Source organism: Rhinopithecus roxellana, chromosome 6, assembly GCF_007565055.1.
Source record: "Rhinopithecus roxellana isolate Shanxi Qingling chromosome 6, ASM756505v1, whole genome shotgun sequence".
Lineage (NCBI taxonomy): Eukaryota > Metazoa > Chordata > Mammalia > Primates > Cercopithecidae > Rhinopithecus > Rhinopithecus roxellana.
In genome coordinates this window covers 146,691,452-146,708,953 of record NC_044554.1, presented here as the reverse complement: position 1 = coordinate 146,708,953, position 17,502 = coordinate 146,691,452, and the positions used below count along the sequence as shown (strand labels likewise).

The following is a 17,502-nucleotide window of genomic DNA, read 5'->3' as shown; positions in this document are numbered from 1 at the left end:
TCTAGTGGTTCTAGTGAGGTTTTCCTAAGTATGTAATGGCTTCTTTTTCTAGGAAATTTTCTTTACTAAAATTTTTGAGAGAGTGCCTATATCATCATATGAATATTATTACTAACAGTTTGTTAGTTAATTTAATATTATCAGATTCTTGCTTAATTTTATTGTGCTACTTAAAGGCTTATTGTATTATTTATTTTATAAATAATAAAAAGATTTTTGATCTATTTTTTCTGAAAACTTTATACAAAATGAGTTAATAAAATATTAAGTTAATTTTCCGACATTGCCTCTTCACATTGAGACAGATTTTTATAAAATGCTTCTTTTAATACACATTTTCATTTTTATGATTGTCACTTAAAAGTGCCCCATATTATGTAGTAATATTGCAGTGTTTGTTGACTGAATTAGTAATAAATTTATCTCTTAGTAATTTCTAAAAGCTATTGAATGTTGCCAAAGTTATGAAACTTGTTTTTAGCGTAGTATGTACTTTCTCTGTTATAGCCATTGAGTATATCTCCATTATAGAAACCTTATAAGGGTAATACATAGTTATAAATTAAGACTGTGTATCGATAAATTAGTCATGCATGTTAATTTGTAGCACTCAAAGTTTCACATAGACATAGAAATGAAGAATACCTTCTGCCACTATGTGACGATCAAACTGTGCAGTTCCATCTCTAAATACAATTGCTGAATGAAAATATGCTTCCTGCAACAGAGCACTTCACATTTTATGTTATCCAGATTATTCCCTTTGGAAACATAAATTGCTTTTATGAGGTATAAAATTATGTCTATTGCAGAACGGGGATAAGTCAAGTACATGCATAAGTGATAAACATTCTAACCACTGATTCAGTACAAAACAATCTTTTTTTATATCCAGAACTTTGTACAAAGTGTAGCAATAATAGTCATATCTATTTTATGTTGAATGTTATGCTTTGGCAAACATTTAATTTCTTTTTTTAAAGGGAGGGATTTTTTTTTGCTGTTATATTCACTTTCTGTTTTTTAAAGAGATAAACATTTCTTTTCTCTTCAGCAAAACAGAGTATTACCCTTTCCAACCTCATCTTCAAAAGCATTTCTACTAGAAAATGTTTTATAATTAAATAAATAATATTTTCAGGCAAAACAATGAATTATTATTTAAGTGGTACTATTTTTCAGACACATTGCAATTGCTTTATTTCTCTGTAAAATGCTGGTATATATAAATATGTGTGTGTATACACACAAACACAGACAGAATATTTATGCTAAGAGAGACATACACAGAATATATTCATAGACTATATATACATAGTTTCTTAAAATAGCATAAATATTTTGATATTCAGGGGCGTGCTATGTGTATTCTTGAAAAATTTGCAACCTAAAAAGAAATTCAACAATTAAATATCTATGAGAGCCAGAAATCCTCTAGTAGCTTGTTAGAAAAAATAAATTATTATTAAATTATAGTGCATTTACATTATTGTGTTTTCTTTTTAAGAGTAAATAATTTATCATATGTTTTTATAACCAAATATTCAGGAAATACACTAAAGGATTTGTTGTTAAAAGGTTGTTTTATTGATTTTAAATATTATTTAATAACATTTATATGTAACATCAAATTTTTTGTTAATAGTGCCTGCTCATTAGTGTTTAAGCAATTCTTGAGTAGATTAAAACTAACCTGTAGTATTACTCATTTTTGATATATAAATAATACTATTTTTGATACTTTCACATTTTCTTCTAAGAATATCATTATTAAAATTCATTTTTAAACTACTACTAGGACATTTAATATTCACTGTAAAATATCATCTCAATGTATCAGTCTTTCTCCCTTCAACTTAGATTTTGTGTGTGTTCTCTTTCCTTTGATGAATACATTTCCTTCATCATGTGACCTCAGTCTAATAATGTATTAATTATAAAAAAGATGATGCATTTAATGATAAGCATAACCAAATTAGCACAGGTCACCAAAAGGCCTTTAGTCAAATCAGATTGTTGTTTTGTCCTTTTGACTTTTACCTTATGGTAGGCACTAAACAAAGTATCTGAACTTTGATGGGCTATAAACTCTAAACATGATATGTATTTTTCATAATGCTAATGTAATTTTCAAGGTACTGAAAAGGTCAAACCTGCACATCTCTATGTGCATTCTAAGTCTGTCTTTTGCTTTAATATTTCTTTTTCTCTGTTCCTGTGGTTCAAAAGTTCACTCAGTTCCCAAATGGCCACCTAATTTTCCAGTTATTCCCTCAAGCCATATGTGTTTTGGTTTCTTTATGGTTTATTAGGTACTGTAGGAAAGTAGCATAAGTTATATCTTCTAACGAAATTCAAGCACACTTCAGTGATGCTTTGACTTGATTGCTAGTAGCAATTAAATCACAGCCAAGAAGAATAATGCATAATCTCACAAAGTCCAGGCACCATATAGAAATTGAATGGGGATGAAAACAGCAAAAAGAAAGTTTCCAAACCCTGCCAGGTATGTTGTTTTCAGCCTGCCTTTTTTTTTTTTTTTTTTTTTTTATTGGCCAACTGCCTGATAGATAGCAAAATCATAACTTGCTGCATGCTAACAGGCAGAGTTCACTTGTAGGTTATTGTGAACTGATAAAGGGTTAGATGCAGTTTTGATTTTCGCATTGGACCTTGGTACACCAGATTAATGGAATTTCATTGAGAGACTAGAGCAGCCACAGCTTTGTCAGAGAAACAGATGGGGATTCTATAGTCATGTCTACTCATTAATACTAGTTGCCTGAAAGGTATGCTGCTTCTCTATACAAAAGAGTTGATATAATTGATTTTTGAGTTGTACATTGGAAAAAAGTACCTTATTGATGACTAGAATTGTAACATAGATGGTGACAGATTTTTGTATAGCTCGTAGCATAAAAATATTGTACTTTGTAAATTTTTCTTTTCCCTCTTTGGAAATGCTTCTTATGTTTTATATTTTTTGAGAAGAACTACATTTTGAGACCAATAGCAAAAAAAGAGAGAATGACATGCCAAATTACCTTTTTAGGAAAAAGAATGAGTCTATATTTTATTTATAAATGATTGCATGACTGCTGTTAGAGTTTAATTTTGATATTCTATTTAGAAGAAAGTATACTTATTAGAAGTTTCATTTTATTAGTTTATGCTTGATTTTTTTCTGGAAAACAAAAAAACAAATCATAATAGTTTCTAGACTATTGTAGATCACTGTTAGAAGTTTTATGCTATCATGTGGCTGGATATATTGGACTGTCAATATAAATGGTGCATGTCAGTAATCAGATAAAGTTAGAGATAATGAGATTTACAACCTTAAAGAATATCCCTTTCTGTACACGTTAAAATGCTTAGGCACTAAGGTGGGTAGATACAGAGTAGACTTTAGACACTCTATAATTACTTGGGTTTCCATTTTTCTATTCTGAAATCATTTTTCATTCATTTTTGTCATTTGTGAAAGACAGCTTCTAACTATATAGCACTGTGGAAAGTCCCTAAGGTAAGGTTTTGAAAGGATTCAGTGAGCTAGAAGACATATATTGGCTCTGCCTGTCAATGATAGGTCGAAGGATCCCAGTAGATGTTTGTTACAAATCTGATTCAGTCCTAGACCATAATCACTTTGTGGATAAAAATCTGGAACCTCTAGGGTTTGAATACAGGTAGGCTAAAATGAAGCTGAAAATATAAAACAGTCATTTATTGTCCTGGTGTCTTTCTAACTAAAAATTTCTGAATAACCTAGGTTACTGAAAGGCTGTGGGCATTGCAAGGACATAGGTTTGTATGAAGAAATATTTTTTTAGGAATGAAACTATTTTTTAAATCTCAGGGATTAAGAAAAAGGCTGAACTGTTTTTATCATAATTTATAATATTAAAAAAAAATTTTGGTATACCTTTCTTTACAAAAATCCAATGAACAAAAATTTGGATTAATAAAGCATGTAAATCATTTTTTCCAACAGATTTCTTTAGAAAGATTGTCTCCAGGATGCTTATAAATAATTAGCTCTTAGAAAGTTTCTAAAACAGGCTTAGATACAAACCTATGCATGTGCACACATATAAATTTAATGTACCAAACTTTTGAGGAAGACTTTTTGTGTGTAAAATTAGGTGTAGCACTAATCAGTTCTTACAAAAGCCATGAAATAGATGTTTTACTTTTCTCTGATATGAGTAGAGTATGAAACAATGTTTAAAACTAGATAAAAAGGTTTTTTTCAATAACTTAGCATTTAGGGTAAGTATGAAACAATGTTTAAAACTAGAAAAACAATTTTTCAATAACAGCATTTAGGGTGGTTTTTTTTTTTTTTTTTTTTTTTTTTTACACCTACTATCATATTTTTGACACCTAAAATTATCTTTGTATTTTGTTCTGAAAAATTTAGTTTGCTTGCACATATTTTTGAATATATAACATGTATTAACATTGCACTTTTGTTTTTAAAATTTTTGGGTTATCTTAATATGCCAAATTGCTAGCTTATGTATGTTTTAGCAGTTTAATAACAATGATTCTTTTAGTCATTGTGCTATGTGTGTAGCACAGGGATTATAGTTGAGGAAATGACAGAAAGTAGAAGACATATTTTTAATCCTCAAGTTATATATTGTGCAGTTGGGGATGTAAAGTACACAGATGTAAAATATTTTTGTGATACAAAGGTATATTTTAGTAAATAAAACACATAGTCATTGAGAATTATCTTTCTAAGTTTTTATGCTATTGATCAGGAAAATTCATCAGAATAAAACAGAGTGGACAGATGATACTATAACAAAGTGAGCTAGATACGAAAGATTGCAAAGGTTAAATAAAACTCAACATTATGAAAAATAATGGATCTTTAATTCAGCAAATTAGCAGTTATTTACACAGTACATGAAGAGGAGAACGAGATACTTGGACAGGGCAATTGGGGGTGAATAAGATAAAGTTCCTATTTTTAAGAAAAATGTAATCTAGATGGCAGGAGAAGATAATCACCTAGAATAAGGTAACTAGCAATCTAAGTTATATTAAGGCAGATTCCAGAAATAATAAATACTACATGCTATAGTGTTCAATTTATTTGGTCTATACCAAGGCAAATAGTTGGTTTCATTGATTTTACTTCCTGATGTATTGACTGAATCAGCCATATGTTTTAGCATCCTGTCAAAAAAACCACAGCATAAACTTTATGCCTAAATTCTAAGAGATTGTGGAGGGAGGACCTTTTATTTAAGTGAGTTTTATGTGGGTCTTGAGGTTTGTTGCAGAGAATGGGAAAACAGACTGAAAAGAACTTTTGGAGTTCAAGCTCAGAAACCAAGTTTTCATTATAATTGATGATAACTTTATTGCCAAGGACAAGTTGCTTAGGCCTTTTTGGATTTTTATTTTCTGGTATGGAAATGAAGAGTTTGAACCAGGTAATTGCTTAGATGTTCCCTAGAGCACTAAATGCTTGTGTCCCCACATTTCAGAATTAGTAAATTGAATGGTGGCAGTGAGGTGATGTTATCTGCGTGGAAAAGATATGGGTGATGACCAGAGGTGGTGTTGAATAGGAAGGAGTGGAGGGGGTCTTGGAGGTCGGTGCGTGATTTATAGTAGGAGCTGAATGCCAAATTAAGGAATTTACCTTTGATTTGGTAGTCATTAAGAGATCCCTGAAGGAGTATACTGAAGTGAGGGATGCAGATTTGAGGGATATTGTCCTGGCAGTTAAATGTAGGTTAAATTAAGGCATAGAGACCATCTAGTGGAGGTAGCAAGCTAAATGCTTTGCTACATTACTTATTTTTAATCATGACAGTATCTCTTTGAGGCAGATAGTACTATCACTGTTTGACAAATGAGGAAACCTAAGAATACAGAGGTTAAGTGATTTGTCCCATGACATATAGCTACATAGTGGCAGAACTGGAATTTGAATTCATGTCTGTGAATTGTAAGGATCATGCTTTGCTCTTAAAAGAGTTACTTTTTCCCTCTTCCCCAGCTAGCATACTGCTCTGCTGCTTTTGATTAAGGGAGTGTTGGTAAGACCCTGGGTTACAGAGGTGGATATTGTACTGAAAAGGAAGTGATTTTCTAGCCCCTTCCTACTCAAAGTATTGTCAGTAGATCAACAGTATCAGCATCATCTGGGAGCTTGTTAGAAATGCTAAATCTGTGTCACCACCTGATATAGTTTGGATATTTATCTCTGCCCAAATCACATGTTGAATTGTAATTCTCAGTACTGGAGGTGGAGCCTGTTGGGGGGTGTTTGGATCATGGGGGCAGATCCCTCATGGCCTGGTGCTGTCTTCGTGATAGTGAGTTCTTGTGAAATCCGGTCATGTAAAAGTGTGTGGCACCTCCCAACCCCACTCTCTGTCTCTTGTTCCTGCTTTTACCATGTGTTGTGCCTGCTCCCGCTTTGCCTTCCACCATGATTGTAAGCTTCCTGAGACTTTCTCAGAAGCCAAGCAGATGCCCAGTGCCATGCTTCCGGTACAGCCTTCAGAACCATAAGCCAATTAAACCTCTTTTTTTTTCTTATTATTATACTTTAAGTTCTGGGGGGTACATGTGCAGAACGTGCAGGTTTGTTACATAGGTGTACACATGCAATGGTGGTTTGCTGCACCCATCAACCTATCATCTACATTAGGTGTTCCTTCTAATGCTATCCCTCCCCTAGCCCCCCACCCCCCGACAGGTCCCGGTGTATGATGTTCCCCTCCCTGTGTCCATGTGTTCTGATTTTCAGCTCCCACTTATGAGTGAGAACATGCAATGTTTGCTTTTCTGTTCTTGTGTTGGTTTGCTGAGAATGATGGTTTCCAGCTTCATCCATGTCCATGCAAAGGACATGAACTCATCCTTTTTTATGGCTGGATAGTATTGCATGGTGTATATGTGCCACATTTTCTTTATTCAGTCTATCATTGATGAGCATTTGGGTTGGCTCCAAGTCTTTGCTATTGTGAACAGTGCTGTGATAAACATACATGTGTATGTGTCTTTATAGTAGAATGATTTATAATCCTTTGGGTATATACCCAGTAATGGAATTGCTGGGTCAAATGGTATTTCTAGTTCTAGATCCTTGAGGAATCGCCACACTGTCTTCCACAATGGTTGAACTGATTTACACTCCCACCAACAGTGTAGAAGCATTCTTATTGCTCCACATCCTCTCCAGCATCTGTTGTTTCCTGACTTTTTAATGATCACTGTTCTAACTGGCATGAGATGGTATCTCGTTGTGGTTTATGATTTTCATTTCTCTAATGACCAGTGATGATGAGCTTTTCTTCATATGTTTGTTGGCTGCATAAATGTCTTCTTTTGAGAAGTGCCTGTTCGTATCCTTCACCCACTTTTTGATGGAGTTGTTTGTTTTCTTGTAATTTAAGTTCTTTGTAGATTCTGCATATTAGCCCTTTGTCAGATGGATAGATTGCAAAAATTTTCTCCCATTCTGTAGGTTACCTGTTCACTCTGATGATAGTTTATTTTGCTGTGCAGAAGCTGTCTAGTTTAATTAGGTCACGTTTGTCAATTTTGGCTTTTGTTGCCATTGCTTTTGGTGTTTTAGTCATGAAGTCTTTGCCCATGCCTATGTCTGAAGGGTATTGCCTAGGTTTTCTTCTAGGGTTTTTATGGTTTATATCTTACATTTAAGGCTTTAATCCATCTTGAGTTAATTTTTGTATAAGGTGTAAGGAAGGGGTCCAGTGTCATGTTTCTGCATATGGCTAGCGAGTTTTCCCAACACCATTTATTAAATAGGGAATCCTTTCCCCATTGCTTGTTTTTGTCAGGTTTGTCAAAGATCAGATGGTTGTAGATATGTGGCATTATTTCTGAGGCCTCTTTTCTGTTCCATTGGTCTATGTATCTGTTTTGGTACCAGTGCCATGCTGTTTTGGTTACTGTAGCCTTGTAGTATAGTTTGAAGTCAGGTAGCGTGATGCCTCCACCTTGTTCTTTTTGCTTAGGATTGTCTTGGCTATATGGGCCCTTTTTTGGTTCCATATGAAATTTAAAGTAGTTTTTTTCTAATTCTGTGAAGAAAGTCAATGGTAGCTTGATGAGGATAGCATTGAATCTATAAATTACTTTGGGTAGTATGGCCATTTTTCATGATATTGATTCTTCCTATTCATGAGCATGGAATGTTTTTCCATTTGTTTGTGTCCTGTCTTATTTCCTTGAGCAGTGGTTTGTAGTTCTTCTTGAAGAAGTCCTTCACATCTTCTGTAAGTTGTATTCCTAGGTACTTTGTTCTTGTTGTAGCAATTGTGAATGGGAGTTCACTCATGATTTGGCTGTTTGTCTATTATTAGTATATAGGAATACTTGTGATTTTTGCACATTGATTTTGTATCCTGAGACTTTGCTGAAGTTGCTTATCAGCTTAAGGAGATTTTGGGCTGAGATGATGGGGTTTTCTAAATATACAATCACGTCATCTGCAAACAGAGACAATTTGACTTCCTCTCTTCTTGTTTGAATACCCTTATTTCTTTCTCTTGCCTGATTGCCCTCACCAGAACTTCCAATACTCTGTTAAGTAGGAGTGGTGAGAGAGGACATCCTTGTCTTGTGCCAGTTTTCAAAGGGAATGCTTCCAGCTTTTGCCCATTCAGTATGATATTGGCTGTGGATTTGTCAAAAATAGCTCTTACTATTTTGAGATACATTCCATCAATACCTACTTTATTGAGAGTTTTTAGCAGAAAGTGCTGCTGCATTTTATTGAAGGCCTTTTCTTCATCTTTTGAGATAATCATGTGGTTTTTGTCATTGGTTCTGTTTATGTGATGGATTATGTTTATTGATTTGCATATGTCGAACCAGCCTTGCATCCCAGTGACGAAGCCAACTTGATTGTGGTGGATAAACTTTTTGATGTGCTGCTGGATTTGGTTTGCCAGTGTTTCATTGAGGATTTTTATATCTATGTTCATCAGGGGTATTGGCCTGAAATTTTCTTTTTTTGTTGTGTCTCTGCCAGGTTTTGGTATCAGGATGATGCTGGCCTCATAAAATGTGTTAGGGAGCAGTCCTTCTTTTTCTATTGTTTGGAATAGTTTGAGAAGGAATGGTACCAGCTTCTCTTTGTACCTCTGGTAGAATTTGGCTGTGAATCCATCTGGTCCTGGGCCTTTTTTTGGTTGGTAGGCTGTTAATTACTGTGTCAATTTCAGAACTTGTTATTGGTCTATTTAGAGATTTGACTTCTTGGTTTAGACTTGGGAGGGTGTATGTGTCCAGGAATTCATCTGTTTGTTTTAGGTTTTCTAGTTTATTTGCATAGAGGTGTTTATAGTATTTTCTGATGGTAGTTTGTATTTCTGTGGGATCAGTTGTGATATCCCCATTATCATTTTTATTGTGTCTATTTGATTCTTCTCTCTTTTCTTCTTTATTAGTCTGGCTAGTGGTCTATCTATTTTCTTGATCTTTTCAAAAAACCAGCTCCTGAATTCACTGATTTTTTGAAGGTTTTTTTGTGTCTCTATCTCCTTCGGTTCTGCTCTGATCTTTGTTATTTCTTGTCTTCTGATAGCTTTTGAATTTGTTTGCTCTTGCTTCTCTAGTTCTTTTAAATGTGATATTAGGTTGTTGATTTTAGTTCTTTTCTGCTTTCTCTTGTGGTCATTTAGTGCTATAAATTTCCCTCTAAACACTGCTTTAGCTGTGTCCCAGAGATTCTGGTACATTGTGTCTTTGTTCTCATTGGTTTCAAAGAACTTATTTTCAAAGAACTTAATTTTGTTATTTACCCAGTAGTCATTCAGGAGCAGGTTCAGGTTGTTACGTGGTTGTGCGGTTTTGAGTTAGTTTCTTTTTTTTTTTTTTTTATTTTATTATTATACTTTAAGTTCTAGGGTACATGTGCACAACGTGCAGGTTTGTTACATATGTACACTTGTGCCCTGTTGGTGTGCTGCACCCATCAACTCGTCCGCACCCATCAATTCGTCATTTATATCAGGTATAACTCCCAATGCAATCCCTCCCCCCTCCCCCCCCCATGATAGGCCCCGGTGTGTGATGTTCCCCTTCCCGAGTCCAAGTGATCTCATTGTTCAGTTCCCACCTATGAGTGAGAACATGCGGTGTTTGGTTTTCTCTTCTTGTGATAGTTTGCTAAGAATGATGGTTTCCAGCTGCATCCATGTCCCTACAAAGGACGCAAACTCATCCTTTTTTATGGCTGCATAGTGTTCCATGGTGTGTATGTGCCACATTTTCTTAATCCAGTCTGTCACTGATGGACATTTGGGTTGATTCCAAGTCTTTGCTGTAGTGAATAGTGCCACAATAAACATACGTGTGCATGTGTCTTTATAGCAGCATGATTTATAATCCTTTGGGTATATACCCAGTAGTGGGATGGCTAGGTCATATGGTACATCTAGTTCTAGATCCTTGAGGAATTGCCATACTGTTTTCCATAATGGTTGAACTAGTTTACAATCCCACCAACAGTGTAAAAGTGTTCCTATTTCTCCACATCCTCTCCAGCGTCTGTTGTTTCCTGATTTTTTAATGATTGCCATTCTAACTGGTGTGAGATGGTATCTCATTGTGGTTTTGATTTGCATTTCTCTGATGGCGAGTGATGATGAGCATTTTTTCATGTGTCTGTTGGCTGTATGAATGTCTTCTTTTGAGAAATGTTTGTTCATATCCTTTCCCCACTTTTTGATGGGGTTGTTTGTTTTTTTCTTGTAAATTTGTTTGAGTTCTTTGTAGGTTCTGGATATCAGCCCTTTGTCAGATGAGTAGATTGCAAAAATTTTCTCCCATTCTGTAGGTTGCCTGTTCACTCTGATGGTAGTTTCTTTTGGTGTGCAGAAGCTCTTTAGTTTAATGAGATCCCATTTGTCAATTCTGGCTTTTGTTGCCGTTGCTTTTGGTGTTTGAGTTAGTTTCTTAATCCTGAGTTCTAATTTGCTTGCACTGTGGTCTGAGAGATTGTTTGTTATGATTTCCATTCTTTTGCATTTGCTGAGGAGTGTTTTACTTCCAATTATGTGGTCAATTTTAGAATAAGTGCAATGTGCTGAGAAGAATGTATAATCTGTTGATTTGTGGTGGAGAGTTCTGTAGATGTCTATTAGGTCTGCTTAGTCCAGTGCTGAGTTCAAGTCCTGAATATCCTTGTTGATTTTCTGTCTCGTTGATCTAATATTGACAGTGAAGTGTTAAAGTCTCCCAGTGTCATTGTGTGGGAGTCTAAGTCTCTTTGTAGGTCTCTAAGAACTTGCTTTATGAATCTGGGTGCTCCTGTATTGGGTGCATATATATTTAGGATGGTTAGCTCTTCTTGTTGCATTGATGCCTTTACCATTATGTAATGCCCTTGTCTCTTTCGATCTTTGTTGGTTTAATGACTGTTTTACTGGAGACTAGGATTGCAACCCCTGTTTTTTATTGCTTTCTGTTTGCTTGGTAAATATTCCTGCATCCCTTTATTTTGACCATTTGTGTGTCTTTGCACGTGAGATGGGTCTCCTGAATACAGCATACCAATGGGTCTTGACTCTTTATCCAGTTTGCCAGTCTGTGTCTTTCTTTTTTTTTATTTGAGACGGAGTCTTGCTCTGTCACCCAGGCTAGAGTGCAGTGATGCTATTTCAGCTCACTGCAAGCTCCGCCTCCTGGGTTCACTCCATTCTCCTGCCTCAGCCTCCCAAGTATCTGGGGCTACAGGTGCTCACCACCACTCCTGGCTAATTTTTTTTGTATTTTTAGCAGAGACGGGGTTTCACTGTGTTAGCCAGGATGGTCTTGATCTCCTGACCTTGTGAACCTCCTGCCTTACAGTCTCTGTCTTTTAATTGGGGCATTTAGCTCGTTTACATTTAAGGTTAATATTGTTATGTGTGAATTTGATCCTGTCATTATGATGCTAGCTGGTTATTTTGCATGTTAGTTGATGCAGTTTCTTCATAGTGTTGATGGTCCTTAAAATTTGGTATGTTTTTGCAGTGGCTGGTACTGGTTGTTTCTTTCCATGTTTAGTGCTTCCTTCAGGAACTTTTGTAAGGAAGGCCTGGTGGTGACAAAATCTCTCAGCATTTGCTTGTCTGTAAAGATATTATTTCTCCTTCACTTACAAAGCTTAGTTTGGCTGGATATGAAAATCTGCTTTGAAAATTCTTTAAGAATGTTGAATATTGGCCCCAACTCTCTTCTGACTTGTAGGGTTTCTGCAGAGAGATCTGCTGTTAGTCTGATGGGCTTCCCTTTGTGGGTAACCCGACCTTTCTCTCTGGCTGCCCTTAACATTTTTTCCTTCATTTCAACCTTGGTGAATCTGACCATTATGTGTCTTGGGGTTGCTTTTCTCGAGGAGTATCTTTGTGGTGGTCTCTGTATTTCCTGAATTTGAATGTAGGCCTGTCTTTCTAGGCTGGGGAAGTTCTCATGGATAACATCCTGAAGAGTGTTTTCTAACTTGGTTCCATTCTCCCTGTCACTTTCAGGTACACCAATCAAATGTAGGTTTGGTCTTTTCACATAGTTTATTATTTCTTGGAGGTGTGATGTTGGCTCACTGCAACCTCTGCCTCCTGGGTTCAAGTAATTCTCTGCCTCAGCCTCCTGAGTAACTGGGATTACAGGTACCCACCACCATGCCCAGCTAATTTTTGTATTTTTAGTAGAGTGGGGATTTCATCATCTTGGCCAGGCTGGTCTTGAGCTCCTGACCTTATGATTCACCCTTCCGAGCCTCCCAGAGTGCTGAGATTATAGGCGTAAGCCACTATGCCTGGCCTCTTTCCCTTTCCCTTTCCCTTTTCCTTTCTGCTTCCTTTTCTTTCCATTACCTTTTCTTTGCTTTCTCTTTTCTTTTCTTCTTTTTTTTCTTTTTATTTTTTTTTTTGAGACAAGAGTCTCTCTCTGTCACCCAGGCTGGAGTGCAGTAGCACGATTTCAGCTCACTGCAACCTCCACCTTCTGGTTCAAGCAGTTCTCTGCCATAGCCTGCTGAGTAGCTGAGATTACAGGCATGTGCCACCATGCATGGCTGATTTTTGTATTTTAGTAGAGATGTGGTTTCACCATGTTGGCCAGGCTGGTCTCGAACTCCTGACCACAGGTGATCCGCCCACCTCAGCCTCCCAAAATGCTGGGATTGCAGGCATGAGCCACCGCGCCCGGCCAGGTATTTCTTTATAGCAATGTTAGAACAGCCTAATACACCACCCAAGACCTACCGTATCTGAATCAGCATTTTAACAAGATCCCCAGGTACACATTGAAGTATGAAAAGCTCTGTTCTAGAGGCATTTATCATGTTGACCTTTGCAGCTGAAAAGAAGTGTGAATCAGACCAAGCAGTTGCACTTGTAGCCTGCTTGTGCAAATGTGTGAAGAGTCTTTGAAATAGGCAACACCATTAAGTACATAAAAAATATTCTTCTATGTGCTCCCTTACCTCCACTTCCAGCACTCTTGTGGTCACTCAGCACCCTTAGGCTGTGGCTTTCTTGGCTGTTTAGGGCACGGTTCCTGAGCTTTGTGTCTGTAGGTAGTTGTCCCATTTTTGAACCTATTTCCAGAGTTTCTCCCCTCTCAAACCAAACTCTCAAGTATAATGGAAAGGCTCTGATAAATTACCCCTCAGAATATTTGCCTGTAAATAGGGGCAGTGCCTTAATCCAGGGGAGTCCAAACCCCAATCACAGATCTTTAGATAGCACCAGGCCCATGGTAAGTATGATGTATGTAGGCATGTAACAGGTTTATCTCTTATCTCTTTTGCTGTATATATGTGGATCTGGCGTGCAGTCTTTTGATTTTGGAGAAGTTGTACTATATAGCTTCCTGTTTTCAGTTGAGCTTCCTGTTTACAAACTGAGCCAAAGTGTGAATTTGGAATTTAAAAATCAAAGAGCAAAGGTTCTTTAAGATAGTGAAAGGACCAATTTGATTTAAGAGGAAGGCATACTATTCTGGCACAGTATCCCGAAGAGAATTTCCTTTCTCTGAGAAACATAACTTGGAGGTGACTGTGCTGGTGGTTGGGGTAGCATTTTCAAGGAAAGATAAAGGATTAAACAAGTTTTAATTAATATTTATTCAGAGATAAGTCTGACAGTGTGTGCCAGATTCTTCCATGTGCATTGTTTCCTTTAATCTACTCAAAACTTCCCCACGAGGAAGACTTTTTCCCTTGTCTTAAATTGACAAAACTGAGTCTGAGAGAGGTTTGTTTCTTGACCAGGACATTTAACTCTCAAGTAATAAACTCCATCACCTGTGGTCTTTCTATGCCATATAATTTTTAAAATCAGACTAGTTTTTTTGTTTGTGTATGTGTGTGTGTGTTTTGGAGAGACAGGATCTTGCCCAATTACCCTGGCTGGCGTTCAGTGGTATGGTCATAGCTCACTATAACCCTGAACTCCTGGGCTCAGTTGATCCCCTTGCCTCAGTCTCCTGAGCAGCTAGGACTACAGGCATGTGCCACCACACCTAGCTAATTTAAAATTTTTTTTCAGGCTTTGCTTGGTGGCTCACACCTGTATCCTAGCACTTTGGGAGGCCAAGGTGGGTGGATCACCTGAGGTCAGGGGTTCAAGACCAGCCTGACCAACATAATGAAACCTCATCTCTACTAAACATACAAAAATTGGCTGGGTGTGGTGGTGCATGCCTGTAATCCCAGCTACTTGGGAGGCTAAGGCAGGAGAATCACTTGAACCCAGAAAGTGGAGGTTGCAGTGACCTGAGATCGCATTATCGCACTCCAACCTAGACAACAGAGGGAGACTCCATCTCAGAAAAAAAAACAAAAACTTTTTTTTTTTTTTTTTCAAAGACAGTGTTCTCATGATGTCCAGGCTCGTCTTGAACTCTTGGTCTCAAGCAGTCCTTCTACCTCGGCCTCCCAATGTGTTGTAATTACAAGTGTGTGAACCACCACCCCCGGCCTTGTTTTTGTTTTTTCATTGTAAGAGACATGCATATGATTAAAAATAAAAACAAACAAAGTTGTACGATAAAAAGTAAATGCTTTCTTTTCCACCTCACCCTACCCCCTGAAACTACTACTCTCTAGAGACAGCCCCTCTTGGTATAGGTTCTTCGGTAGTTACCATAGGAACTTTAGATATTACACTTTTAGTTCTTGTTTGGTCAACTGTAGATGGTATCGGTTGACTTCCTCTACAGTGAATGATTCCTTAAACTTCCTCTCCTGCTTCTCCCTTTGTGTTTCTCTTTGTGTTTGCTTTTCAATTAAATAATATTCTTATTTTGTAATGTGCCAACCTCAGACAGTGCCTATTGATTCCTTGTTTTAAAATATGAGGAAATTAGTGCACCCAGCCTTGATTCCATTTCTCTTCCTGCTCTTCAATTCAAATTTTGTTAATTATATTACTTTTGCTTGTTAAGGTCTATAACATTTATATTTGATTCTCTAAGTTGACTGCTTTGTCTACAAGTTGGATTTTAAACAATGGGCCTTTTTCTCCATGCCATTGGTTTTCCTCAAGTATCTGGAGAGCTTGAATTAGTGATTCATGTTTGTGAGTGAGGGACCTGGTTGGATCCTGTATGTAACTTCTGTAGGATTCCTTTACTTTTGCATGTCTGTTGTCCTGAAAGACTTTTCCTTTGAATGGGAGGTCGACTTGGGGGTTGTAAGTGAACTAGCAGCTTGCCTTGAGGCAGCTTGCCTACAGAGCATTTTGGTACGGAGGGAGGAGGCAGACTAGTACCCTCCACAATTGCCAAGATAAATAGAACATTACTCGGGGAAGTTAAATGCTTTTATTTCATAACTAGTTACAGATTTTTGACCCTCTGCATACTTTTTTGGTGCTGGGGTGGTAGGGAGTCTAGAGTTATCTGACACACTGCTCAACTTCTCTCTTGGTTGCAATGCTCATGGAGAAGGCTCCTTTGGGAATTAGTTCACTTACTTAGAGAATGAGAGAGTGGAGTTTGGGATTTAGCCCAAATATACAAGCCTTTACTGCTAGCTGCTTTTGAGGACGGACCCAAGGGTTCTGGCTGCTTTGATTACAGTTCTTTAATGAGTTCTTCATCATCTTGTGTCTTTGCTTGTAGCATCTCTGAGTCTCCTTTATGAAAACTAGCACTTATTCTCCTTGGTATTCTCCTGGGCTTAGGTGTCCTCTGTTGTATCTTCATCACTGCAGTCTCATCTGCTTTTCCAGTTGCAAGGAATTACTCAAAACTTTTGGTCTACTTTCTTTACCCTTTTGTGATTACCAGTGTTATTAAAGCTTTCTTCTTTCTTTCTTTTTTAGAGATGGGGTCTTGCTGTGTTGCTCAGGCTGGCCTTGAACTCCTAGGCTCAAGTGATCCTTCTGCCTCAGCTAAGACTACAGGCATGCACCAGCATGCCCAGTTCAAGGCTTTATTCTTTAAAAACAAACAAAAGGAATTTCAAGGAAACTTTAGGAGGAAAGGTCGATGTTTAGTCTATGCTTCCTTTTTAATGGCACCAAGAGGCTGCTGTATCCTAAAACTTTTTCGTAACTAGTCTGTTAGAATCATTGGAAGAAGTAGCTCCCTGGCCATCAGTCAAAGGTAGTCCTAATAAGTATGTCAGTCAAGCCTTAGATATAGTCACTTAGAGTGAATACTAGATTTCTAGAATAACCAAGATGCTATAAGCAATAGAAAAGAACTCTTGCTTCCTGTAAAAGGACTACAGTCTTGTTTTGGGTAAAAGGTATGCATATCTAATAATTGGAAACCTTATCAACTTTGTTCAGTTACAGAAATGTGTGGCATTGACCATAAATACTCTAAGAGGTTAAAGAAGGAAGAAGCTATTGCCAACTGGTGTCAGTGGATAGATGTTTTGTGGAAGAAGCTGGAGTTTGAACTAGAATTTAGTAAGGGTGGATAGAAATTTAATTAGTAGAGAATGGAAGGAAGAATGCTTTCTAGATAAGTTAAGGGAATGAGGGACAAGGGGAAATGGAGCTGGAAATGACCACAGTTTGAAGAACTATGGAAAGACTAACATGACTGAGAAAGGTTGGAGAATGGGAGATGAAGATTGACAAGGGTGGCATGTAAAACGTTTGGCTCTGGCTTCAGGTATTTATTTAGAGTGACTAAGGTATGGGATGTCCAGCAAATTTCTTAACTTTTCGGGGTTTTCTCATCTGTCAAATTAAGGATAATAATAGTACCTATAATCTATGGTTATTCCTAGGATTAAGTAGGATAAGGCATATAAAAAGTTTAGAATACTTCCTGACCCATGGTAAAGACATATTAAATGAGAGTTATTTTTGTTATCCAGTCAATTTTAGGTATTATCTTAAGTAAATTTTCCTTTTTGTGTTTGACACAACTGTTTGTGAGTGTTGTCGAACTTCCATACTATATAGCTCATATGTTTTACTGGCTAAGATGAATTTTGTAGGATTTGCAGTTGAAAGTTTTAGGGATTCCAGATACACAATCATTTTTTCAGTG

At 36.9% G+C, this 17,502-nt stretch overlaps 1 protein-coding gene across 1 annotated transcript in view; it reads left to right on the top strand.

Moving 5' to 3' along the window:
- Nucleotides 1–17,502, top strand: part of SKAP2 (src kinase associated phosphoprotein 2) — a 210,283-nt gene that overhangs the window by 21,529 nt on the left and 171,252 nt on the right. The window lies entirely within an intron of this gene.